The sequence below is a fragment of the Scophthalmus maximus genome, chromosome 5 (genome assembly GCF_022379125.1).
Source record: "Scophthalmus maximus strain ysfricsl-2021 chromosome 5, ASM2237912v1, whole genome shotgun sequence".
In the NCBI taxonomy this organism is placed as follows: Eukaryota; Metazoa; Chordata; class Actinopteri; order Pleuronectiformes; family Scophthalmidae; genus Scophthalmus; species Scophthalmus maximus.
The window spans coordinates 16,051,070-16,057,432 of NC_061519.1; positions in this window are offsets into that span (position 1 = coordinate 16,051,070).

A 6,363-nucleotide genomic window follows, 5' to 3' on the forward strand; every position below is an offset into this window, starting at 1 on the left:
GTCAAGGCTTTTTCTTTTTCTAGGACTCAGGTGTCTATGGTGTGATGGATGTCACAGGAAGTGAGTTACTTATAAACAAAGCAGTAGAGATCTGAACAGAGGCTTCTACATGACATTGAGCAGATGCATGGCTCCACAATGTCTCGTCAAAAATCTGTATTTACACTCCACAGCCTCACAAAACTGTGCAAATAAATGTGCTTGACTTCATTCAGTTAGTGTTTTGTCATACTCGGTTACTTATTGCCTTTTTCAATGTGCGTACTTGGTACAGCATCCCTCCAGTAAAGTGGGAATTTGTTCAGTTTCCCAAATAGGCAGAGGAATAATAATCACCAGAGGCTTCTATTTTTAGCAGTAATTGCCGTGATAATTAGTGGAAAGGAGTTGTTGTCGATAAGGACTGTGCTGGGGTCAAGTGCATTCAGATAATTTTATCAGACTACTATACCCACATTTGAATAAACCATGATGATGGATCTTATTGGCAACCTGTATACCCCACCCTGAGGGGCATAATACATGGGTACACTACATGGTAGCCTTATCAATATACATTATACTTGTGTTAAATGTTGAAATATGACTTAATCAGTTAGAAACTGCAGCTCAATTACATGCCCATAAATCCATAAACCCATACTTGTCCTCATATCGCATACTGCCTGCATGTCTTCATCCAACAAAATAAGAGGGCCATTAATAATCAACCTCGCCCACAGGCAGCAGGAGAAGGAGCAACAAGGGGCCGAGACCAAGTCCAAAGCAATATACTGTCGGCTTTTCCAAGGATCATTGTGGACTGCAGATGCCATGATGCATGACTAACAGTTAATAAGCCTGTGTTTGCTATTTGGATCTCCTCTTCGCTAACCCTGCTGTGGTAGAGGTACAAATAGACAATGTGTGCCAACACTGAATGACAGCAGCCTGAAATAGAACACCATAGTAAGCAAAGGAATGTTCTTTCAGGAAAAAGGGGGCAAATGCTATATTAGTGTATTTCTTGTCTTTATTTTATGTGTGACTTGGTCCCCTACAGAGTGTTCTGTTCCGGTGAGCAGGTGTACTATTTAACTTTGCCTAATTCAGATCTTACCTGAGCAAGTTTGAGGGGCACATAAACATGCCTGAGCATTCTGTAATGTCTTACAGAGGATTTTCCACATTTTTGAGATTCTTCAGCATCATTCGTTTAGACGCAACCAAACTGTGAAAGTCTAAGTGGGTAGCTTGTAAGATTTTCCAAAACCCGCATTCACTTAATTCATCTCTCTCACACTCTTTGTCACTTTTCATAAGCCCAAATGAATGTAATACTCTAAATGGATCATAGCAATTTTTGCAGGAACTTCTTGAATACAAAAGAAGAACTCAGAAATACAAAAACATTCTCATGATAGGACAATCCTGAGACATCCACGCTATACTGGATGAGTTGCAGGGAGAAATGGTCTTGGATTAAATGCTCCTTGGTTAAGATTTGGTGCCCAATTAGCAGCTTTCCAGAGACCACCTTCTGTAAGAGTCTGCTTTTAGCAGGCTCGTAGCCAACCTACTTTGTGAAGGAGGCTTGTTGCCACTGCAGAGCTGCACGCAACGCTCAAAGTAAATTGTTCTACTGTGTCAGTTTGTCTCAATGAACTATCGCAGAGCAGATTAATGATATGGTACAAGATATTGAAAAAACAAACTTAAAGAAACCACTAGACATGTCCAGTTTTTCTCTCTAAGGCCCAATGAAACAACAGACATGATAACTACCGCCCAACAGTGAAAGATGAGGATTTGTTTGAGAAAGCCATTTTGGATTTGAACAAATTTGAACTACCATTTGAAATGTTAAGTGCTTACATGCATAAACTGGCTTTAACATGAGGGTCGCTCGATACCAATAGAACCGTAGAAATAAACATCACTGTTCCTAAATCTATTTTCCCCTTGGAAAACATTTGTCGCCTAATGTCTGAAAAGTGACCCCCACTCACAAAGTCTACTTTGAACAGACCCTTTAGTCAGAGTTCAGTTTATACCAAGCCTGCACCCACAGTTCACCTCTGCTGAAAAAAGAAAATCAATCCCCATTGCAGCCTTTCATCTACGAATAGGTCATCCAATGGCATATGAAAATCTTCTCCGCCTTCCTTCCAGTTTACTTATGTCTTTTCAGTCTGTGCTCCCTGGAGATTTCCTCAGCTGTAGCAGCAGGTCAAGGTCATGGTTGATAGATAATACTGGACAACACAGGGCAGACACTGAGCTCTCCCTCATGTCAGAGCTTTAGTACTTATTCTTTTATTGAGCTATCATTCGTATACTTGCCCCCCTCCCTCAGATGTGGGAATTAAAGGAGGACACCTGGGATCACACCGCTGCTTCTTTTTGCTGCCAGGTGATTCAATGTAGGGTCAAGGTCGTCAAAGATGGAAACCTGTGGGAAAGCAAGCCAGATAACCGTCTCTCATTCATTTCTTTTCTGTTGATGCCCAATTTTTCTAGTCACAGGAATATTAATAGCTCTTTATGCTCTCCAAGTGTGTGTATGGATGTTTTGGCATTTCTGAACTGCCCATAATTTCTTGTCTGCCCCTTGAAAGTTTATAGAACATAATGTATGGCCTTCAAAATACTGCAGAGGACTGAGTGCTTGTGCACCTTGTTGATAATTATAGCAGTAAATTGCATCGGTACATGAATGTTGAGGACACACGTAACTGCTGAAGTGGGTCTATAATATTGCATTTTAAATCCCTTGACTATTTATGGGCACATTTTTACAGGAGCTGCCATTTATAGTCTGTCTGTTGGAAAATGACCTATTTTCACTGAGGTTTTTCGAATGAAGAGTTACCACTGAAGGATGGGGGGAAGCAGCGAAGGGACATTCTGTTGAATATTAATTAGGGAAAGGTATAGGTCAGAGCAAACTCTTTAATTCTTCCAAAATAAAACAAATCTATCAAAAACAAACTAGGCTTTATTGCATCTGCTTAATATTCATCGAATCATTCAACTTGCGAAAGCATTTCTTAATTTCACGGGGAAGTTACAGGCACAAGTCAGACTTGTTAACATTTCACCTTCAAGCCTAAAATGTGAACAAGTGTTTATAAAGCACTGAAGCAATAAATAACCTCTGTCTCATTTCAATTATTATTGCAATAAACACACCCAATTTAATAGATGTTGGTTATGTTTTTCCTTTATCAGTCTCTTTTTCTTTTTTTTTTTTTTTTTTTTTCCTAAAGCCAAGGTCATGAACCTGTCCTTCCCTTCCTTCCTTCCGTCCTCCCTTCCTTCCGTCACGCTCCATTGAGAAGTTTCTGAGCAATCTTGCAGGTGTTTCTTGGCCTGTGGTGCTTTGTTTCACAAACAGAGTCCCACTTCTCCTTCCGCCACATGGTTGCTAAACAGGTTGTTTAATGAATACAGGTGCTGTCGTTCTGCTCTGCCTATCAGGGAGACATGATCAATACTGTAGGCAAGCTGTGTTTAATTGTCTTTTGTCAACACAGTATGATGAGGAGAGGCACATTCCACCCCCCCCCCCATCCGCCCAATTCCGGACGTTTATGCCTCTCTTCCATTCTTGATTCCTCATCATGCTTTATGGTTTGATACCATTTTATTAGTACCCTTATAGCTGAAGTTAAGGAGGCAAAACCAACATAATTTCAGAGCTCATAGGCTCCTACTAGAAAAATCCTACATTTTTGTTTAATATTATAGACTGATTAGTCAACCATGGTTCTCCTAGTGCCCCAATTTCTTTGAATGCAGGCTGTAAAAGTTTTTTCAATTTTTTTATAGATGAGATTAAGGACATTAGATCAAAATGTCACCCCCTCCAAGGACCACACTTCTCTGTCTGACATAGCTTGTCCCTAGCTGGATACTGTGTGCTTTGTAGGAAATCACTATTCAAGAATTAATTGCATCTATTTCAAATATGACACCATCATCAATCTCACTAGAAATAATACCCAAATTCTACCAGAGGTATTTGATACTGTAGCCCCATGGCTAACTTCAGTCATAAACGGTTCTTTATCTTCTGGATGTGTTCCTGATCTCTTTAAGTCTGTCCAGCCACTAATCCAAAAGACCTGCTTCTGATCCCTCCATCCAAAACATCTCTAGACTCACCACCAGACAATTATCTTCAATCAACTCCTGGAGGTCTTTATTAATAACAACATTTTTGAGAAATTTCAGGTTAGGTTTCCAAAAGCAACACCGCACTGGGCCTGCTCTTGTATGAGCTATCAATCTTGATCAAGGCTGCTGCTGGTGAAAGCTTGGTTCTGGTTCTGCTTGATCTCTGTTTTGTGCTTGACGCAGCATTATGACTGATAGACTGAGAACATGGGTTGTTCTCTTTGGGACTTGCGCTCCAGTGGATGGCAGTCATTTTTCTTCGGCTTAACTCTTTTAAAATCGAAGTCGTTATTGCAGTTCTGCATACTATAGCTCTCTAGCTCAGCATGTGGTACACATTGTTATAAAACCTCAGTCTTGAGTCATGTTGAAAGAGGAACTCAGTCATGTTTGTTCCACTTGAGAAATACGTGTAGAATTAGATCGTCTATTTCTTTGAATGATCTTCAAAGAGTGATTCATGGTTTTATTACTTCTGGTCTGGATTGTTGTAGTGCAGTGTTCACAAGTCAAAACATGATTGCACAGCTTCAGGGTGTTAGAAATGCAGCCACCAGAAGAAAGCATGATCACCTCTCCTTTTTAACCTCTCTCCACTGGCTGCCTGTGCGTTTTAGAATTGACTTTAAAATGTTACCCTTGATTACTTTTAGACCCTGCATTGTTTGGCACCTACAGTAGCTACGTGGCTAAATCATTACTCACCAGCGATTAGCTTGTGATCTTCTGATAAGACCCTTGTAGCTTTTCCTTGGTCACGGCTGAAGACCAAGGGTAACAGGGCCTTTGCTGTTAGGGCCCCAACCCTCTAGAATTGCTTACCCGAGGAATTCAGCTGAGCTATGGCTTGTAAATCATCTCTCAAAACTGACTTTTACCCAAGGCGTTCTTGCATAATACTTTATAATCTATTACTCTTGTTTCTTTTACCCTGGTTTTCTTGGGTTTGAAGCACTTTGAAATTACAGCTTTTAAAGGTGCTATATAAATTGTTATCAGGATTTTTATTGTTATTATTTAGTTAAGGAGGAACTCCAGAAACAGAAGAGTTAAAGCATCATTCATTTTCTGTTTGTGTGAGCGCTAAGAGAAAAACATATTTCCATCATCGTGCATTTAATAATTTTTAGGACACAAGAGTAGTAAGTATTGCATTTTCTGTGTATTTAATACACAAGAGAATAATATTATGTCAAACCATAAGGCAGTGATTTGTTATTTCTCATTTGGACAGTGAAGAATTTAGGCTTTAATTGAGATATTTCAACATTCCGCAGCCAGTTTTTAATGAATTGCAATGCCAAATTTGTCCATAAGCCAAATACATGTCACTGAACAGCAAAACATGAAACCATTCAGTCCTTTCACCAGAAGGTGGCACTCTATCTCCTTCATAAAACCAGCAGCGTCAGAGCCATGACGGTAAAGTTTCTGAGGGTTTACTAGTCAGACCATACTATGAAAACCACACTTAACATTCTCTACTGTTGACTGAAATTAATGTCGAATTGAATCAGAATTAATTTTACATTAAAGTAATGGTGCATGTATACGTGCTGTATATAAGGAATAATAAAATAGTATTTTGACATGGATTGGCTGAAACATTAACGCTGAATTGGCCCCTGTCAGGTATTTCATGCTCATTAATCTGACCCAGAAATGGATGAAAAGAATCTGAATTTAATTACAAGAACAATTGATTTAGCTATCTAGTCTATTAAAGCAAGATAATTCTAATTTTTTGAGCCCTGATAAAGAATAGTTTTTTTTTTTCTGGGTTCAGTGATTGTCTCGGATAAACCTTGTGCCCAACTACAACACTCCGCCAGTGGCCCAGTGTCCTATGTCCCCTCGATTAACTTCAGACTGCTCTCCATTACACGCTACAATGAGACACGCAATTTCATTACCTCACACAGGCCCATCAGCTCTACTAATTGTTTTTCTTTTCATGTTTAGGGAGTGGGTGTGACGATATCCCATGTTCAGAAAGATAGAAGAATACGGGAGGTTGGGGCAATAAAAGAGCGCCAGACAGAAAAAATAAATAGAGACAAAGTGATGGCAGTTTTTCTGGGTACTTGCTGTTTTTGGTCCAGTGGTGAACAGAGCTGAGTAGGAAGTTCGTATAACCTTCAAAGGCCAGGAACTGAAGCACCCACCAACACTTAATTCACAATCAGCAAAGGGTCAACAAAGACA